The sequence below is a fragment of the Lygodium microphyllum genome, chromosome 7 (genome assembly GCF_053477565.2).
Source record: "Lygodium microphyllum isolate KBCC chromosome 7, Lygodium_microphyllum_v1.1.10, whole genome shotgun sequence".
Taxonomy (NCBI): domain Eukaryota; kingdom Viridiplantae; phylum Streptophyta; class Polypodiopsida; order Schizaeales; family Lygodiaceae; genus Lygodium; species Lygodium microphyllum.
In genome coordinates this window covers 162916700-162938554 of record NC_141141.1, presented here as the reverse complement: position 1 = coordinate 162938554, position 21855 = coordinate 162916700, and the positions used below count along the sequence as shown (strand labels likewise).

At 49.9% G+C, this 21855-nt stretch overlaps 1 non-coding gene and 2 pseudogenes across 1 annotated transcript; all 3 read right to left on the bottom strand.

Annotated features, from left to right (window-relative positions):
* Window positions 1–13290: 13290 nt before the first annotated feature.
* LOC148034171 (25S ribosomal RNA) lies at window positions 13291–16487 on the bottom strand (annotated as a pseudogene).
* A 239-nt stretch (window positions 16488–16726) lies between these two features.
* On the bottom strand, window positions 16727–16879 carry LOC148034170 (5.8S ribosomal RNA). Its single transcript, XR_015691512.1, has one exon. It is a non-coding gene; the product is annotated as a 5.8S ribosomal RNA (ribosomal RNA).
* Window positions 16880–17231: 352 nt separating this feature from the next.
* Window positions 17232–17898, bottom strand: LOC148034169 (18S ribosomal RNA; annotated as a pseudogene; the record flags this gene model as incomplete).
* Window positions 17899–21855: the final 3957 nt, after the last annotated feature.

Sequence of the window (21855 nt, the reverse complement as noted above, 5' to 3'; positions counted from 1 at the left end):
ATGGGACGAGGGCATGCTTTTGTCTCCCACCATGGACAAAGCCACACACGAGCATGTGCATCGGCCATCGCCACCACCACGCATGAGGCGTGCTCCACGTTGTCTTGTATGCCACATTCCGAGCTCGTGTCGAGTCGAAAGACGATGGAGACGCTCGTGCATTCCATCGTTTCGCGTCAACAAGAGCCCATCATGAGGTACACTCAACCCCACCAAAATAAGCCCCGCTGACAAAGAAGCACCTCGATCACATCGTTCCATCAGTTTCGGTCCATCCGTATCGATAGAAGCCCCATAATATTCACGAAGAGATTTGCCGTTAGCATTGAGAACCATGGAGCTCGAACATGATCTTGTCTTCAAGGAGACACATGTTCAAGGCACCGCTCTTCGCTCCTCACCGCCATTGTGGGCACATGTTGACCGCCACGACGCGATGTCCTCAGAAGGATCACCACAAGTCACTTGAGCCTAACCGTTTGGCGGGGGGTACATGGCATTTGCTCACGAGTCACTCCTCACGCAATAACCCGGATGCGGGGACCATATGCCTCACCTCACCCTCCCTTGGATCTCTGGGGAGTGTTTCGATGGAGCAAGCACCACTACCCTCATAGGTGCAATCGGCTCCAACGACAAGGCATACCTATAAAGCCCGGAATTGTTTTCGGGGGAGGGCACGTCGCATCGCGTCATCATGGCGTGTTGAGGGGAGGGGGGGCCGAATTTTGGAGGGGGGAGGGGAAGGGCGCGTCGCGACATGGTGTGGTGTGTGTTGAGGGGGGAAGGGGGGGAGAGTTTTGGAGGTGGGGGGAGGGTGTGTCGCGTCATGACATGGTGTGTGTTGAGGAAGGGTGAGGGGAGGGGGGGCCGATTTTGGGGGGGGAGACCCGTCATGGTGGGTGTGTGTGTGTGTGTTGAGGGGAGGGGGATGTCATGTTATGTTGGGGAGGGGGTTCTCTATTGGTAATTGATTCTCCAAGTTTCAATATCTTCTTTCATTTTGTGTTTTGTATTGACTCCTCAGTATGTTTCAAGCCTCTAATACCTTGGTTCTATGCTGAGTCAAGGTCAAAACATTATTAGAATAGCTTGTAACTATAGTATACAATGCATCTGTATTCCTTTGTTTCCAAGCTCATAGAGGATCTACATTTTGAAGAATCATAACACTTGAATTTTATGGATTGGGGGTGGATTGTGGTTCTAGATTAGTCCCTAGCACTGTCTCCAGAAACTCATAAGAATCAAGGATAGTTGTAATTTTAAACTTCCATAATGTGTAGTTTATACCATCTAATTTGTCTTTATTGGGGGGGGGGGGGGGGGGGGGGGGGGAGGGACGGGGATGTCATGTTATGTTGGGGAGGGGGAGGGGGCCGCGTCACGTCACGTCGTGTCATGGAGGGGAATGTCGTGTTATGTTGCGGAGGGGGAGGGGGGCGCGTCATGTCATGTCATGGGGGGGGCGAGGGATGTCATGTTATGTTGGGGAGGTGGAGGGGGGCGTGTCGCGTCTTGTCATGTCATGGGGGGGGATGTCATGTTATGTTGGGGAGGGGGAGGGGGGCTCGTCGGGTCGTGCCGTGTCATGGGGGGGGATGTCATGTTATGTTGGGGAGGGGGAGGGAGACACGTTGCATCGTGTCATGTCATGGGGGGGGGGGGGGGGGGGGGGGGGGATGTCATGTTATGTTGGGGAGGGGGAGGGGACCGCATCACATCACATCGTGTCATATGCGGGGGGGGGGGGGGGATGTCATGTTATGTTGGGGAGGGGGAGGGGGCCGCGTCGCATCGCGTCGTGTCATGGGGAGGGGGGGCGCATCGCATTGTGTCGTTGCGTCGTGTCGTGTCATGGGGGAGAGGGGGGGATGTCATGATATGTTGTGGAGGGAGAGGGGGGCACGTCGCATCATGTTGTGTCATGGGGGGGGGGGGGGGGGGGGGGGGGGGAGTGGGGGATGTCATGTTACATTGGGGAGGGGGAGGGGGGTGGGCACGTCGCATCGCATCGTGTCGTGTCAGGGGGGGATGTCATGTTATATTAGGGAGGGGGAGGCGGGTGCGTCGCGTCGTGTCCTTTCATGGGGAGGGGGGGATGTCGTGTTATGTTGGGGAGGGGGAGGGGGATGCGACACGTCGCGTCGTGTCATGGGGGGGATGTCATGTTATGTTGGGGAGAGGGAGGGGAGCGGGCGCATCGAGTCGCGTCGTGTCGTGTCATGGGGGGTGGATGTCATGTTATGTTGGGGAGGGGGAGGGGGCTGCGGCACGTCACGTCATGTCATGTGGGGGGGGGGGGGAGGGGAGGCATGTCATGTTATGTTGGGGAGGAAGAGGGGGAGGGGGCAGGCACGTCACATCGTGTCGTATCGCATCGTGTCGTGTCATGGGGGGAGGGGATGTCATGTTATATTGGGGAGGGGGAGGGGGGCCCGACGCGTCGCGTCGTGTCATTTGGGGGGGGAGAGGGGGGAGGCCATGTTATGTTGGGGAGGGGGAGGGGGGCACATTGCATCGTGTCATGGGGGAGGGGAGGGGGGGGAGGGGGGGAGGGGGGAAGGGGGGGATGTCATGTTATGTTGGGGAGGGGGTGTAAGGGCTTTGTAGCGATACCATGCCGTTGCTACCGAATGCACCTATATAGGGAGTAGTAGTGACTCAAAGCCCTACCTTGCTTCCACTGTACGTGTGATTCCCTATACATAGTGGTGAACCCTCTTATGTGTGGCGTCACAAGGGTGTAGTCCTAGGATGTGTCTATGTTGTCTCGCTTTTTGGATTGAATAATACAAGAGTATACCTTGAGCTCATATATCGTGTTACCTTTCTGTGCCATGTTGAGTGTGTAACGAGTGCAAGTTTATCACACTTGGTATCAGAGCGACTCTTGCTCGGAGTGAAGGAGTGCTCATGGAAGCAGGAGAAAAGATCCAGTGTCCCAAAGAGATCAAAGTTGTAATGACCCACAGCGTGATGCCCCGCGTCGTGTCGCCCCACGTCGCGTTGCCCCACGTCGTGTCGACCCCCTATCGCATCTGCCCACGTTGCATCACCCTGGCGTGACGTCCCAACATCGACATCCCACCGTCTGAAGACATGACGCGGCTTCCCTGCGGCATGACCCACACCACCACAAGGCAAAACGTGGCTTCCCCACGTTGACACCACCACCAACCACATGGAGTGTCAAGATTGTGGGAGAGAAGGAAGGAGTCTCACTTGTAGCTTTCTTGCTTGCACAATGGGGGAATACACGCAAGGGTGGAGGCTGAAAACAGTTTTCCTCTTCTTAGTTGTTGAAGCCAAAAGAACTCAAGTACAAAGAAATAGAAGAACCCTAGATATGGGTCTCAAACCAAACTCAACTAACTAAGGTGGCATACTAACTGAGCCACGAACTAGAGTAGATAAGGATAGCTATCATGTAGCTATTATTCAGGGACGGTGTACCAACCGCATCTGCAACTAACAAGTCGGTGACATAAATACACAACGGTCACCCTGGCATATCACAAGTGGAGCTCGATATCTCAACACTCTCCCTCGAGCTCAATCCCAATTCCTGCACACCAAGCAGGTCTCTAAACTTGCGCAGCTTCTCTGCGCCCAATGCCTTCGTGAATATGTCAGCTACCTGATCCTCTGTGCTGACATAAACTAGATCAATAAGACCTAGTAAAACCCTCTCTCGCACATAGTGATAATGCACCTCAATGTGCTTTGTTCTAGCATGATAGACTGGGTTATTTGCCAAGTGTATACTACTCATGTTGTCACAATAAATGACAACTGGCCCATGTGTAGACTGATGCATATCATAAAGTAGCTTATGCAACCAAGCTACCTCACATGCAGCCATTGCTGCACCCCTGTACTCGGCCTCTGTGCTGGATAAGGCAACTGTAGACTGTTTCTTGCTGCTCCAAGTGACTGCAGCACTCCCAAAAGAGAACACATATCCACTGGTAGATCGTCTATCAGAAATGCTACCAGCCCGATCAGCATCAGTGTATCCATGCAACTGTATCTGAACCCCAGTCTCATAAAATAGTCCATACTGCAATGTGGACTTCACATACCTGAGTATGCGTCTAGCAGCATCCAAATGCGGTTTCCTTGGAGCCTGCATAAACTGACTTACCAATCCAACAGCATAGCTTAAATCTGGCCTGGTAATAGTCATATAAATCAAACTTCCTACTATGCGTCTGTACATAGTAGGGTCTTCCAGAAGCTCACCTGCATCTGTGCTCAGCTTCACATTCTGCTCCAAAGGAACTGAAATAGGCTTACAGCCTGTCATCCCATATTTGGACAGCATGTCCAATCCATACTGCCTCTACAAGAGCTGTATCCCACTTGGTGATCTAATCACCTCAATGCCCAAGAAATAACGCAGCTCTCCCAAATCCTTCATCTCAAACTTCTGCTTCAATAGCATTTTCACATGAAGGATATCTTCATCACTGTCACCTGTCATAATCAAATCATCAACATAAATGACAAGTAGCATAATACCTTTCTATGTTTTCCTCACATAAAGTGAGAAATCTGCCTTGGAAATCTGAAAGCCAATAGTGACAAGATACTGTCCTATCTTGTCAGACCATGCTCTAGGTGCTTGCTTCAAGCCATACAAGGCTTTCTTCAACCTGCAAACAAACTCAGGATGAACTGCATGCACAAAACCTGGTGGCTGCTCCATATATACCTCTTCTTGCAAATCACCATGCAAGAAGGCATTCTTTACATCCATCTGATGTAAAGACCATCCCTTTGATGCAGCCATAGCAATGACTGCTCTTACGGTTGCCATCCTTGCAACCGGACTGAATGTTTCTTCATAGTCAATTCCATATGTTTGTGCATACCCCTTGACTACTAATCTTGCCTTGTATCTGTTCACAGAACCATCTGCATTGTGTTTCACCTTATAAACCCACTTACAGCCAATTGCATTCTTACCTTTAGGCAAAGGTACAAATTCCCATGTAGCATTTGCTTCCAAGGCATCCATTTCTTCATCCATGGCTTTCTCCCATTTTTCTTTTCCCATGGCTTGCTCAAAAGAAGTGGGTTCTGGTTCCTGTATCACCTTGACCATATATGCATAGTGAATGGCTGTAAATCCATCATATTTCAGCCTATCCACAGGATACCTAACTCTGGTAGACCTGCGCAAAGTGGGTTCACTCCCAGGTGCTCTCAAAACATCCCTGGTCTTCCTTACTCCAGGTGTAACAATAGAAGGAATACCCAACTCATCATCAATGCTGTGTTCTGAGCCACTGGATTCACCATCCACATAAGAGTGACCTGCATTCACATCAAACATGGGCTGATCAACCTTCTCTTTTCCTTTTCGTGATACATGCATACCACTATTTGCATTGCTTTGAGAAGATTCTCCTGATCTCAATCTGCCTGTCCATGGCAAAGAATGTGAACCACTGCTAGAAAACGCTCCAGGTCCACTAATATTTTGTGATTGCTGCTGTGAATTCTGTGCAGCATTACCATTTTGTGCATCTACATCATCAATCACATTTACTGGTTTATACCAGCTACTCATCTCATCAAAAACAACATCTCTGCTCACTATAAACTTACGAGTAGAAGGGTTATAGCATCTATACCCTTTTTGCTGCAGAGAGTAACCAATAAAGATGCACTTCTCAGCTTTTGGATCCAACTTGGATCTCAACTCATCTGGCACATGTACATAGGCAATGCAACCAAAAATTTTCAAATGAGAAATATCTGGTTTCCTACCAGTATAACTCTCCTCTGGAGTCATTCCATGTATTGCTGCAGTGGGAGTCCTGTTCATTATGTAGACTGCTGTAGCAACTGCTTCAGCCCAATAAAAATCTGGCAAGTCTTTTTCATTGAGCATGGCACGAGATACCTCTCCAATATGCATGTTTTTCCTTTCTGCAACTCCATTTTGTTGTGGGGTATGACTGCATGAATATTGCTGCTTTATGCCATGCTCCTGCAAGAACCTTGCAAACTCATTTGAGAGGTACTCTCCCCCTCCATCTGACCTTAGGCATTTTATTTGCAGGCCTGTTTCTTTTTCAACCATAGCTTTAAGAGTTTTGAAATGCCCAAAAACTTCACTTTTCTTTTTCATAAAATACACCCAAACTTTTCTGCTATAGTCATCAATAAAACTAACAAAATAATGACAGCCTCCAAGAGATGCAGCTTTAGTAGTCCACACATTAGAGTGGATTAGTTCCAATGGCTTCTGACTCTCTTGAACATGTCTAGGAAATGGTTTCCTTGCCTGTTTTCCAAACTGACAGGCTTCACATACCTTATGCATTTCTGCAACCTTGAATTTAGGCAATCCTGCAACAATATTTTGGGCCTGCATTGATTTAAGTCGTTGTACATTAACATGACCAATGCGTTTATGCCAGATATCAATATCTACAACTACACCGGTCCCATGTGCAAACATTGCTGCACTCAATTCAGACATGTCTGCATCCAACGTAAACATTCTGCCCTTCTTCTTTCCTTTTGCTATCAAGCGACCTTTATTTTTCATATCCTCAACAAAGCATCCATGAGGATTAAATCTGACCTGCAAGCCCTGTTCAACCATTTGACCAACAGAAACCAGATTCTTGGTGATATTCGGGACATGAAATATATCGGACAGGTATTTCTTTTTCCCATCCTACATAGACAAGGGAATTTTTCCAATCTGCACAATAGGATGTGCAGTATCATCACCAGTCTCCACAAATCCTGGTTTTTTCATTTTCCTTGCATCCTCCATCCATTCTGCATGACCTGTCATGTGGTTTGATGCACCTGAGTCAACATACCATACATCATTGCTTTCTTCTGCACTTGTCACAGAATTGTTCATGTGCTGCACCATGAACAAATGCTCATTTCTGTCATCACCCTGTCTACTAGAAGATGCATAATTCCCTTGTTGCAATTTTCCATTCATGATGTCATTCTGCTTTTTATAGCAGTCTTTAGCCATATGACCCATTTTACCACAGTAGTAGCATTCAATATTACTGTTTGCATTTTGGCCTCTTTGCCATCCACCACGACCTCTTTGGCTCCCCCTGCCTCTAGAGTTACCATGTCCTCCTCCATAGGACTGGTTTTCTTGAGTTTGCTGCATATTCTGATTTCTACCACGGCCTCCAAATCGGCCTCCTCTACCTCTGCCTCTACCTCTTCCAGCATTTGAGTAGAAGACAGCTTCTTTTGAAGTTCCTCCTGAAGAAGATGCACCACCATTTCTCTGCTCCTCAGAAATTAGAAGAGCAATCAACTCCTCAAAATCAGGAAATCTTTCACGAACTGAAATGGATGTCCGAAACTGTGCATAATCCTTTCCTAGACCATTCAAGGTCACAGAAACTAAATCATCATCTTCCACTGGCGACCCAATGGAAGCAAGTGCATCTGCAATCTTCTTCACCTTCATGTGGTAGTCATTGATGCTCATATTTTCTCTTTGCACATTGTGCAACTCTTGCTTGAGCTGCATTTTCCTGGCTTGCGTATTTGTGCTATACATCTTTGATAGAGTATCCCATGCCTCCTTTGGCGTACTTGCATCCTGAATATGCACAATCATAGAGTCTGAAATGCTAATAGACAGCCAGTACATAACTTTCCTGGCTCTCTCATGCCATGCTTTGAATGCCTGCATTTGCTGTTGATTGGGAACATCAGGAAGAACTGGTTCTTCTTCATTTCCTGCAACAAATTCCCAATATCATTTTCCCATAAGGAAATTCATCATTCTAAACTTCCATGCTTGGAAGTTGTTCTTGTCAAGCTTTTCAGTTACAATCTGTGAAAGAGAATCAGACGCCATTACAGAATACTGCAAAAAATTCTGTCACTGCAAAGAACACAGCTTTGGCCTCACAAGGGCTAATCTGCAAAACTGGCGAAAGTGGTTTTTGACCACACAGTCACTTCCTAGTGACGATTTTGCATCAACAGGCAACAGGGATGATTCTGTAACTCCCAATGTCTCTACGCACAAGCATACGATGCAATTTCTACAGTAACTTTTCACCGACCTGTAGAACAGTGGCTGCACAGCATAAAACTGGGCCTTTTCCTGAGTGCGTGCAAAAAACTTTCGCCTCCAAAACAGGCCCCGAAATGGCCTCAAATTAAAAAAACAAGGTCGCTCTCTTGCTTCACCGCGAAGGGTGTCTCAACCTGAGACAATGCACTCCTGCACTTTCCGACTGTGCTACCTGCAGAGATCTGCTCCCAAAACAGAAAATGAAAGCAACACTGCTCCTCTTACCAGAACACCGCGAGCTTGGCTTGCTTTCTTGAGCTCCTTACCACGAACAAGGCTCTGATACCATGTCAAGATTGTGGGAGAGAAGGAAGGAGTCTCACTTGTAGCTTTCTTGCTTGCACAATGGGGGAATACACACAAGGGTGGAGGCTGAAAATAGTTTTCCTCTTCTTAGTTGTTGAAGCCAAAAGAACTCGAGTACAAAGAAATAGAAGAACCCTAGATATGGATCTCAAACCAAACTCAACTAACTAAGGTGGCATACTAACTGAGCCACGAACTAGAGTAGATAAGGATAGCTATCATGTAGCTATTATTCAGGGATGGTGTACCAACCGCATCTGCAACTGACAAGTCAGTGACATAAATACACAACGGTCACCCTGGCATATCACGAGTGGAGCTCGATATCTCAACATGGAGGACAAAAGGGAGAATGCCACCCTCCCAACAATGGAGGAGAGGAAGAAGAGTAGAGGGCAAGAATGGAGAGTGGCCCAAGAGGAGAAGGTGGCCGGACTTGAAAGACAATTAGATGGTATGTCAGGCATGCTCGAGTCAATATGGAGGAACATGTAGATGAAGGAAGAGGAGGCAGAAAGGAGAAAAAAACTAGAAGTAGAGCAGGGCTATAGAGAATGGGTGTTACAACAACAAGAAGAGGAGAAAAGACACAGAATGCAAGAAGAGATGGATAGAATGGGTAGAGAGGAGACATCTAGGAGGGCGCAAGATACAAGGAAGGAGAAGGAGAAAGTAGTAGAATTAGGAAGCAAAAAGAAAGACAAGAAGAAGGAGAAGAAGCACCACCGTAAAGAAGAGGAAGGTAGTGATAGTTCAGAGGATGATTATGGAAAATTCAAGATGCCCCAACCATCCAAGTACAAGGGAGAGAGATATGGGTTGGTTTTGAAGAAATGGATCGTAGAGGTAGACAGGTACTTGAAGTATTCACGGATAACCGAAGACAGAAAGGCGGAGGTGGCAGCCATTTACTTGGAGGAGGACGCTGCCAGTTGGTACCTGCTGGAACAAGAGCAAGGCCACACAATCTTTCCGTGGGAAGAACTCTAGGAAGAATTGAAGGACTACTTCATTCCAAAGATGGAAAAATTCAAAGTGAGAGATGAATGGAGGAACCTCAAGCAAACACAGGGAAAGATGAAAGAATATGTCAGGAAATATAGGCAGATCATGCTGCAGCTACCTCCCCCAAAAAAAAACCCGCTCCATCCATTCCACCCCACCTCACCTCAAAAAACCCCGCTCAACCCACCTCACCCCCCACGACACATCACATCCTCATCTCCTCCCCTCCCCATCCCACCTCACCTCAAAAAACCATGCTCAACCCATCCCACCTCACCCCCCCAAAAACTTCACTCCACCCTAAACCCCCCCTCCCACCTCACCTCACCTCACCTCACCTCACACCACCCCACCTCACCTCACCTCACCCCCCCACGACATGGTGCAACTTCCCCCTAAGAAAACCCCGCTCCACCCAACCCCCCGCCCTTCCCCCCCCCCCAAAACACCTCACACCACCCCACCCCACCCCACCTCACCTCACCCTCCCACGACATGGTGCACCCTCCCCCTTAGAAAATCTCGCTCCACCCAATCCCCCGCCCCTCCCCCCAAAAAAAAAACCCCCACTCTACCCAAGTCTGTCCTCCCAGAAAAAAAAAATCCCACTCCACCTAAGTCCGTTCCCCCCACCGGCCCCCCCCCAAAAAAAACCCACTCCACCCAAGGCCCCCTCCCCCCCCCCCAAGACATGGAAACCCCATGAAACCCCCCCCCCCCACGCCATGGCACAACCCCACCCCACATCACGGCACACCCTCATCCCCCCCCCCCACCCCAACCCACCTCACCTCTAAAAACCCCTCTCAACCCACCCCACCTCACCCCCCCACGACACGGTGCACCTTTCCCCCCTTAGAAAACCCTGCTCCACCACCCCTACGACATGGCACAATCCCCCCTCTCCCCCCCAATGGCATGGCACAACCTCCCCCCCATGACATGGCAACCCCCTGAAAAAACCCCGCTCCATCGATCCCACCCCACCTCACCTCAAAAAACCCCACTCAACCCACCCCACCCCACCTCACCCCCCCACGCCATGGCACACCCTCATCCCCCCCTCCCCTTGCCTCTCAAAAAACCCCCTACCCAACCCCACCTCACCCCCCCACCTCAAAAAACCCCGCTCCATCCACACCACCCCACCGCACCTTTGAAAACCCCGCTTAACCCACCCTACCTCACCTCACCTCCCCACAACACGGCACACCCTTCCACCCCATCTCACCCCCCACGACAGGGTGCATCCACCCCCACCATCCCACCTCAAAAAACTCCGCTCCATCCAGACCACCACACCCTCAAAAAACCCCGCTCAACCCACCCCACCTCACCTCACCCCCCCACGACACGACACCCTCCCCACCCCACCTCACCTCACCCCCCCACGACACGGCACACCCTCCCCACCCCACCTCAACCCCCACGACACGGTGCATCCTCTCTGCACCCCACCTCGAAAAACCCCGCTCCATCCACACCACCCTACCACACCTCAAAAAACCCTGCTCAACCCACCCCACCTCACCTCACTCCCCCCCCCCACAACACGGCACACCCCCAACCCCACCTCACCCCCCCACAACACGGCGCATCCGCCCCCACCACCCCACCTCAAAAAACCCCGCTCAACCCACCCCACCTCACCTCACCCCCCCCCACAATACAGAACACCCCATGCCCCACAACACGACACACCCCTCCCATCCCACATGACCCCCCACGACGTGGTGCATCCCACCTTGAAAAACCCCACTCCATCCATACCACCCCACCACACCTCAAAAAACCTTGCTCAACCCACCCCACCTCACCTCACCCCCCATGATACAGCACACCCCCCCACCCCACCTCACCCCCCCACGACACGATGCATCTGCCCCCACCACCCCACCTGAAAAAACCCTGCTCAACTCACCCCACCTCACCTCACCCCCCCACTACACGGCACACCCCTCCCATCCCACCTCACCCCCCACCACGCGACGCATCCCTCCACCCCACCTCGAAAAACCCCGCTCAACCCATCCCACCTCACCTCACATCCCCCCCCATGACATGGCACACCCCCCCACCCCACCTTAGGAAACCCCGCTCAACCCACCCCATGTCACCTCACCCCCCCACGACATGGCACACCCCCCACCCCACCTCACCCCCCCATGACACAGCGCATCCCCCCCGCACCCCACCTCAAAAAACAACGCTCCATCCACACCAGCCCACCACACCTCAAAAAACCGCGCTCAACCCACCCCACCTCACCTCACCCCCCCCACGACACGGCACACCTCACCCCCCAACAACACGGTGCATCCCCCCTGCACCCCACCTTGAAAAACCCCGCTCCATCCACACCACCCCACCTCACCTCACCCCCCCCCCCCCCACGACATGCATACCCCCCCACCCCACCTCACCCCCCCATGACATGGCACCACCCAACCCCCCACGACATGGCACACCCTCCCTCCTCAGAAAACCCTGCTCCACCGAGCCCCCGACGACATGGCACACTCTCCCTCCTCAAAAACCCTGCTCCGCAATGACACGGCACACATGCCCCACTGCACACAACCCCCTCCTGCGACATGGAACCACCCACCCCCCGGCGGACCTCCTCAAAAAACCCCCCCACGATATGGCACCACCCAACCCCTCCGTGACATGGCACACCCTCCCTCCTCAGAAATCCCCGCTGCAACAACCCCCCCGCACAACATAGCACACCCTTCCTCCTCGGAAAACCCTGCTCCACCAAACCCCCCCACAACATGGCACACCCTCCTCTCCCAAAAAACCTCGCATAGTGAGAAGGGGGTATCACGTGAAAGCGAGGCACAGGGAGGGACCGTGCACGACGTACGCAAAGACAATCGCGATGAGGAGAGGAGGCACCACGTCATGGCAAGGCGAGGGGGTTTCCTACCACGATGTCAGCATTGGAGAGTCAAGACGTGATCTGAGGGGATTGCCATGCCATGGTCTCGAAACAAGCATGCAAAAGGGTGCAGCACCAAGACTTCCCGGGAGGTCACCCATCCGAGTACCATTCTAGCCCAAGCATGCTTGACTGCAGAGTTCTGATGGGATTCGGTGTATTAGCGCTGGTATGAAGGCACCAGAAACACAAAGGAATTCCAAAGAGCTCTTGTATATTCACAAAATGGCACGAGAGAGCTCAAGAGCGAGGCATGGCGGCTGCATGCCATGCCGTTCATGCCACGGAGGATGCGACTCAACGCGAACCCTAAACCCCGCGCACATGGAGGCAACACACAAAAGATTGGATGCCACCGTCTCGTGCCATTTCTAACACGAAGAGCAAGCATCCACGTGAAGAGCACCTTGTGCACACATAGGCGATGACGTAGAAAAGATCAAGCCGCAGAATACGTGCCATGGAGGACACGTGCCCATAGCATGCCACAAGGCGGTGGGGGAGAGGGGGGCATGCCATGACATGCCATTTATACCATGGAGGACCCATGTCCACGCGAGCACTAAACCCTGCACACATGAGATTGAGTCATAGAATCCATGCCATGGACGAACTTGGAATGCCACTGTGTACCCTTTATGACACCAAGGGCGAGCATCCACGCGAAGAGAACCTCGCGCACATAAAGGCAACGGGGTACAAAAGATCAAGTCATAGAATCCACGTCGCGGAGGGTGCATGTCCATGTGAAGAAGAGAACCCCACGCACGTGGAGGCGACGTGCAGAAGATCCAAGTGTCATAGAATCCATGCCACGACGGGTGGACTTGAAGAGAAGGCGATCAAACCACCCACATGAGCTAGGCTAGATTGGGTGCACCGTGTGCGCGAGGACTTGGGAGCGTGCCATGACACACAAGGGCCGAGGCCAAGAAAACCCTGTCAAACCGAGCAGAAGGGGGACAAATCGGTGCGGCGGCTGGCTGAATCTCCCCGATCATTTGGAATTTCCATTCAGAGTCCTCGAGGCGACCACTTTCGGCACCTCAAGGGAGACTCTCAACACATGCTCTTGGGTCGCCAAGCGCCCCTACTATCAGTCGAGTAACAACCAGGGAGATAGAGAGCGCCACGTCTAGCATGGATTCTGACTTAGAGGCGTTCAATCATAATCCTACACATGGTAGCTTCATGCCACTGGCTTTTCAACCAAGCATAATGACCAATTATGTGAATCAACGGTTCCTCTCGTACTAAGTTGAATTACTATTGCGGCACCGCTCATCAGTAGGGTAAAACTAACATGGTCTAAACCCAGCTCACGTTCCCTATTGGTGGATGAACAATCCAATAATTGGAGAATTCTACTTCGCAATGATAGGAAGAGCCGACATCGAAGGATCAAAAAGCAACGTCGCTATGAACGCTTGGCTGCCACAAGCTAGTTATCCTTGTAGTAACTTTTCTAACGCCTCTAGCTTCAAATTTAGAAACACTAAAGGATCGATAGGCCATGCTTTCACAGTTTGTATTCGTACTGAAAATCAAAATCAAATGAGCTTTTACCCTTTTGTTCCACATGAGATTTCGGTTCTCGTTGAGCTCATCCTAGGACACCTGCGTTATCTTTTAACAAATGTGCCGCCCCAACCAAACTCCCCACCTAACAATGTCTTCCGGGTGGATCGGCACATGAGTGTGCCTTAAGACTAGAAGTAGGGGCCAAGCCTCGCCTCCACCTCAGAGAGTAAGTAAAATAACATTAAAAGTAGTGGCATTTCACTTGCGCCAAAGGCTCCCACTTATTCTACACCTCTCAAGTCATTTCACAAAGTCGGACTAGACTCAAGCTCAACAGGGTCTTCTTTCCGCTGATTCTTCCAAGTCCGTTCCCTTGGCTATGGTTTTGCTAGATAGTAGATAGGAATAGTGGGAATCTTGTTAATCCATTCATGCGCATCACTAATTAGATGACGAGGCATTTGGCTACCTAAAGAGAGTCATAGTTACTCCCGCCATTTACCAGTGCTTGGTTGAATTTCTTCACTTTGACATTCAGAGCACTCGACAGAAGTCACATTGTGTCGACATCCGCAGGAACCATCGCAATGCTTTGTTTTAATTAAAAAGTCGGATTCTCCTTGTCCATACCAGTTTTGAGACGGCTGCTCACCGCCTAGGGAGGGTCGCCCCGTGAGGGACGACGTTCTATCCCCGTCACTCGATCCACACGCAGAGGTCCGCCCTCGCCCCACTGGGGCAACTCGGGCAGACCCTCGACAGCCTCCGAGGTCAAGAAGTAGACCCCTAGACCCAGAGCCAATCCTTTTCCCGAAGTTACGGATCCATTTTGCCAACTTCCCTTACCTACATTGTTCTATCGACGAGAGGTTGTTCACCTTGGAGACTTGATGCGGTTATGAGTACGATCAGGCATGATCGGCATTCCCTCCTCCAGATTATCACGGGCCGCCGGGGGCGCACCGGACACCGCGAGACGTGCGGTGCTTTACCACCCGCCGCTGGACCCTATCTCAAGGTGATCCGACTTCAGGGTGGACGGGCTGTTAAAAAGAAAAGAGAACTCTTCCCGGAGCCCCCGCTGGCGTCTCCAAATTCGATCACGTTGCCCTCCACCGCCACGTCCCGGTTTAGAAATATTAACCCGATTCCCTTTCGATGAGGGGCACGCATTGCGCCCTTGACACAGGACTGCCCCATCTCTTAGGATCGACTAACCCATGTCCAATTGTTGTTCACATGGAACCTTTCTCCACTTCGGTCTTCAAAGTTCTCATTTGAATATTTGCTACTACCACCATGATTTGCACTGGGGGCCATTTCACTCGTGCTTGCGTCGAGAGCTGTGCCACGACCCCCACGCCCTCCTACTCATCGGGGCCTCACACTCGCCTCGATGGCCAGGTATAGGTCGCATGCTTCAGCGCCATCCATTTTTGGGGCTAGTTGATTCGGCAGATGAGTTGTTACACACTCCTTAGCGGATTTCGACTTCCATGACCACCATCCTCCTGTCTTAATCAATCAATACCCTTTGTAGGATCTAGGTTAGTGCACAGTTCGGCACCATAACCCGGCTTTTGGTTCATCCCGCATCGCTAGTTCTACTTACTAAAAATGGCCCACTTGGAGCTCGCATTCTGCGCCGGGGTTCAACAGAGCAACCCTGGTCGCTTACCTATTTACAGTTTGAGAATAGGTCGAGGGTTTTTCAACCCCGATGCCTCTAATCATTTGCTTTACTTGATAAAACTATGAGGAGCTCCGGCTATCCTGAGGGAAACTTTAGAGGGAACCAGCTACTAGATGGTTTGATTATTCTTTCGCCCCTATACCCAAGTCTAACGAATGATTTGCACGTGAGTATCACTACAAGCCTCCACCAGAGTTTCCTTTGGCTTCGCCCTGCTCATGCATAGTTCACCATCTTTCGGGTCCCAGTAGGTATGCTCCCACTCAAACCTTTCACAGAAGATCATGGTCGGTCAATGGTGCACCCCGTGAAGGGGATCCCACCTATCAGGTTCCTTGCATCTCCATGGGTTTGCCACCCACCGGCTCGCGTACATGTTAGAATCCTTGGTCCGTGTTTCAAGACGGGTCGAATGGAAATCCCAGAGCGCCAGCGTCCCGAGCGTGCAGGTGCAAAGCCCGCCACAAGTGGTGCACGCTTCGTTCCTTGACCAACGCGACGACATCGACAAGCCATCTAAAGCCCGCTCTTGTCCCGCCGCACCGGCCCACGCTGACCAGCACCGGCCTCCATTCGCTTCCCTCCCAATAAATTCAAGCACTTTTTAACTCTCTTTTCAAAGTCCTTTTCTTATTTCCCTCGCGGTACTTTTGCTATTGGTCTCTTGCCTATATTTAGCCTTGGATGGAATTTACCACACACTTAGGGCTGCATTCCCAAACAGCCTGACTCATTGACGGCGCCTCGTGAAGCGACAGGATCCGAGCTCGACAGGGCTCTCACCCTCTTTGACGCCCCTTTCTAGGGGGACTTGGGCTCGGTCCGCCATAGAGGACGCCTCTCCAAACTACACTTCGCACGACAAAGCTATGCGATTTCCAAGTTGGGCTCTTTCTGGTTCGCTCGCAGCCTTGCCTGATTTGAGGTCCGAGTTCCGTTTCAGGTCATCGAGGGCAAGCCCCGGCTCCAAAGAGCCCGATCTGACACGTGGAGCCTGAAAGAGGCACCTGCAAATAGCCGCCACCTCGATGAGGAGATGAACCACCCTTGCGGAGCAACGTCACCGCACGGTGCTGCTGGTACATTTGCCAACCATGGCATCCCATCGGAGCGCGGACGACCAATTCCACCCTTCCCCGAAGAAGGGGAGAGGGTGTAGGGGAGTTAGGGACGCTCAAGTAGGCATGCCCTTGGACGAGCTGCGGGCGCAAGTTGCGTTCAAAGACTCAATAATTCACAGAATTCTGCAATTCACACTACCTATCGCATTTCGTTGCATTCTTCATCATTGCAAGAGCCAAGATATCCGTTGCTGAGAGTCGTTGCGTTCTGTTTTTTGATCCTCCCGAGGGGAGGAATCTCAGACAAGACAAGGTTTATTAAGTTCCTCCTGCCATCCCCGCATGCGGGGAGGGGCAAAGTGTTTATCAAGGCGGGGGCGTGCCTGAACGAGCACGATGGAGGGGGATCACCCCGAGCGAGGGAGAGAGGTCGAAGGAGTCCCTCCTTCCTCCTCCACCCACACGGTCTCGCAGGACGACCCCGAAGCATAGCCTCCCTTACTGCCGCCCGACTCCGATGAGGGGAGAGAGGATGCCAACCATGCCTTCGAGTGTGATCCCTCACGGACATTCCACGGTTCACATTGTTCTCACAAATGTGTATCAATGATCCTTCCGCAAGTTCACCTACGGAAACCTTGTTACAACTTCTCCTTCCTCTAAATGCTAAGGCTTAATGAACTTCTCACAATGTCACCAGTGGCGAACCACCAGCGAACCACCATTCAATCGGTAGGAGCGTCGGGTTGTGTACAAAGGGTAGGGATGTAGTCAACGCGAGCTGATGACTCACACTTATTAGGAATTCCTCGTTGAAGATCAATACTTGCAATGATCTATCCCTATCACGATGAAATTTCAAAAGATTACCCAAACCTCTCGACGCAGGTGGTAAACTCGTTGAATTCATCAGTGTAGTGTGCGTGCGGCCTAGAACATCTAAGGGCATCACAAACTTGTTATTGCCTCAAACTTCCATGGCCTAGACGACCATAGTCCCTCTAAGAAGTTGGCCACGAAGAGGATCCTTCATGTAACTAGTTAGCAAGCTGAGGTCTCGTTCGTTAACAGAATTAACCAGACAAATCACTCCACCAACTAAGAACGGCCATGCACCACCACCCATAGAATCAAGAAAGAGCTCTCAATCTGTCAATCCTTACTATGTCTGGACCTGGTAAGTTTCCCCGTGTTGAGTCAAATTAAGCCGCAGGCTCCACCCCTGGTGGTGCCCTTCCATCAATTCCTTTAAGTTTCAGCCTTGCGACCATACTCCCCCCGGAACCCAAAAACTTTGATTTCTCATAAGATGCTAGCGAAGTCATCAAAATAACATCTGCCAATCCCTAGTTGGCATCGTTTATAGTTGAGACTAAGACGGTATCTGCCCCCAACTTTCGTTCTTGATTAATGAAAACATCCTTGGCAAATGCTTTCGCAGTAGTTTGTCTTTCTTAAGTTGGAGAAAGCCTCTAACTTCAGCTTCAAGAAATAATCCCATGTCATCTTGCTATAATCATCCACAATTAGCATGAAACACAAGCTCCCTCTAAGGGACTCCATCCTCATCGGTCCACAAAGATCGGTAGAAATAAGCTCCAAGGGTGCTGAAGACTATCTTGAAGCCTTGTTGGGAATACAATGAAAGACGAATGCCCCCAACTATCCCTATTAATCATTACTCATGTCTCGAAGCCCAACACAATAAGACCAAAGTCGTATCGCGTTATTCCATCCTAATGTATTCAGAGCATAGGCTTGCTTTGAGCACTCTAATTTTTTCAAAGTAACATCACCGGAGCCAATTAAGTCCACCTCACCTCACCCCCCCACCCCACCTCACCTCACCCCCCCACGACATGGCGCACCTTCCCCCCCTAAGAAAACCGCGCTCCACCCAACCCCCTGCACCCCCCCCCCCCCAAGACATGGCACAATCCCCCCCCTCCCTCAAAAAAAAACCCGCTCCATCCATCCCACCCCACCTCACCTCAAAAAACCTCCCTCAACCCCCCTCACCCCCCACGACACATCACACCCTCATCCCCCCCCCCTCCCCACCCCACCCCACCTCACCTCACCTCACAAAACCCTGCTCAACCCACCACACCTCACCCCCCCAAAAAACTTCACTCCACCCTAAACCCCCCCCTCCCACCCCACCTCACCTCACCTCATCCCCCCACGACATGGTGCACCTTCCCCCTAAGAAAACCCCGCTCCACCCAACCCCCCCGCCCTCCCCCCCCCCCAAAAACACCTCACACCACCCCACCCCACCCCACCTCACCTCACCTCACCCCCCCACAACAGGGTGCACCTTCCCCCTTAAACCCCGCTCCACCCAACCCCCCGCCCCCCAAAAAAAAAACCCACTCTACCCAAGTCCATCCTCCCAAAAAAAAAAAAACCCACTCCACCCAAGGCAGGGGCCCCCCCCAAGACATGGAAACCCCATGAACCCCCCCCCCCCCTCCCCCAATGCCATGGCAAGAAAAATCTATATCTTCATACCTTGCTCGTGAAAGCATATCAGCTACTAGGTTGTCTTTACCTACTATGTGCGTGAACTCAAGGTTCATGGATTTTATGTACCCAATCCACCTAAGCATGGCAATATCTGGAGTAGAGCAACTCATGATCATACCTAGAAGAGGCAAACAATCTGTTTCAACCACCAGAGTAGCTCCAATAAAGTACTGTCTCTATCATTCTTGAGAGCCGTAACAACTCCCAAGAGCTCTCTTTTAATTTTTGGATACCTTCGTTGTCACTCATTTAGTACTTTCGCCCCAAACTGAATAGCATACCTATTCCCATATGCATCATCTTGGCCAATATCCCATCCAATGCCAATAGGACTAGTATCAACAGTAAGCATAATAGGTCTTCCACGCTCATAATTTGCCTTTCAAAGAGTCGGAGTGACTCTCAATAATTTCTTCAGTTTCTGCATGGCTTTAGTATGTTTCATCTCCCAAGAAAAACGTTGTCCTTTTCTCAAGAGTTGATAAATATCATCTACAATATGAGCAAAGTGAGGAATCCAAATAAGATAAAATACAAAATCTCCAAGAAACATGCGAACCTCCGAAATAAAGGAGCAAGTCTCCACAATCTTTACTATGGCATCAATCTTCATAGGAGAAGGCTTCTTGCCATAATATCCACACATATGACCAACAATTAGAACTTCTCTTGCACCAATTCACTTCTTCCAGTCTACAAAGAATCTTCTCAACATCTTGAATATGTGAAGTCACAAAGAATTTGCATCCATGTTCATCTAAAGAATCATCTTTACCTTCTTCCATACAACCCTTGATAGGTAAGTCATCAATGAAAGGCATAGTAAGCTCATACATAAAATCTCGTAGAACCTTGTTCATCCCATTCATCATATGAGCAACCGAATTAGTAGCTCCTTATGGAATCATACACATTTGGACAAGGCCTAGAGGTGTCTTCATCATAGTCAAATCTCTGCTTCCAAGGGAAAGCTACAACTAATTATATCCCAAATAAAGATCACCAAGAGAATAGATAGCAGGTCCAGCAAAAGCCTCAGAAAACTCATCCACAATAGGCCCTGCACCAACATTTTGAATAGTGACCTTACTTACTGGCTGTAGGTCCTGTATGAATCTGAGTGTCCCATTCTTTTTAGGAACTGTGAACCACCTGTTGGAATATGGAGCTGAAGATGGCCCTAGAATTCCCATCTTGATCCGCTCATGCAAGAGCTCTATCAATTTGGGCAAGTGAGCCCTCGGTACAAGAATTGGCCGTAGATTCCAAGGAACATGCGGAATGGTAAAAATAACCATAGGCGTCACAACCCTAGGATCAACACATCCAATCTCATGTGAAAAGAAAGTAAAAGTTTTTTCATGTTTGCATAGCATCTCTTCAAAACATCTTACCTCTTCAGGAAGTAGGAAATCTTCAATCCCAATCTTCATCTCTTTCAATGTCTCAGCTGAAAACTTATGTCCAATACCTGAAGCATCTCGCAAAGGAGGTTGCTTAGCAGCTCTTCTAATCATCTCATCACTGTCCAAAGGTAGTGGTCCTGCAACTAGTCGAACCTTCTTGCCAATTGTCTTATATTTTGTCTGAACTCAGGCTTCATTGCTACAACCTATAGATTTCACCTCATGATGAGAAAACCCTGGAAAGCACAAATTTTGCTATGTACAAACAGCAACACCCAAATCTTTTTGCTAAATTATGTCGGCAAGGAATACTTTTTGCTAAGAATCCTCAGCACCTAAATTCTTTTGAAGCATGAAATCACAATCTCACAATACATCACCAAAGAATGAACCTATAAGACATATGACATCTCTTGATTATTAGCATTTAGCAAAACCAAAAGTTCTTCCATGGTATCTGAGCATGAAAGGCCATCATAGAGACCATCTATCCGGTCTTCTTCCTGCAAAACACCTACATTCATTAATTCTTTTTCTTTTCTTTTTATATACTATATAGCAGCTCTATGCATATCAAAAATATGCTGAAAACACAAAGTACTTTCAATGGATACACCATAAACACATGAGGAAAAACTGTCGATGCCAAGAGGCGAGAGCTTCCCCTGACTTGTACCACCATCGTCTCGCAAGACAGTGGTACCTAGCAAAAATCTGGCTCTCCTCTCGAAGAGGGGAACCCCTCAAGGAATCTTTATTCTGTTGATGATTAATACAAATAGTCATGAAGTGAACAGCTCTCTTCCCATCCTTGCTTCGGATCCATGCATAGGCAACAAGAGTTTTGTATAAAGAAATGATAGGACTCATCCACATCTCCAATGGAAATCTTGAAATTTCGACAAGTAGCATATAAATCCCCTGCAGTGTTGTTGACCGCACGCATGCGCCAACCATGATCAACATCAAACTGGCCATCTACCAGTATCATATAAACCTTGCACAATTACATTAATCTCGGAACCATGATCCAAAAGTGCAACGCAAGGAGTTTCAATTTCACCAAGCTTAACAATAGTTTCTGTAGTCGCACGAGCCTAGTGACTTCGAGAAAAATGGCTTCGAGGCACCAATCTAGGTGCATCGTTGCTCTCATCATACTGCACATGCTAAAGTAAAGGATGAAGAGATTTCTTGGACTGCATACATAGAAATCCATCTGTAGATTCCTCGATGATCTCTTCTTGAGAATCAACCTCCTCAATCTCTAATCCATAGAGAATAGCCTCGACAACAACTAA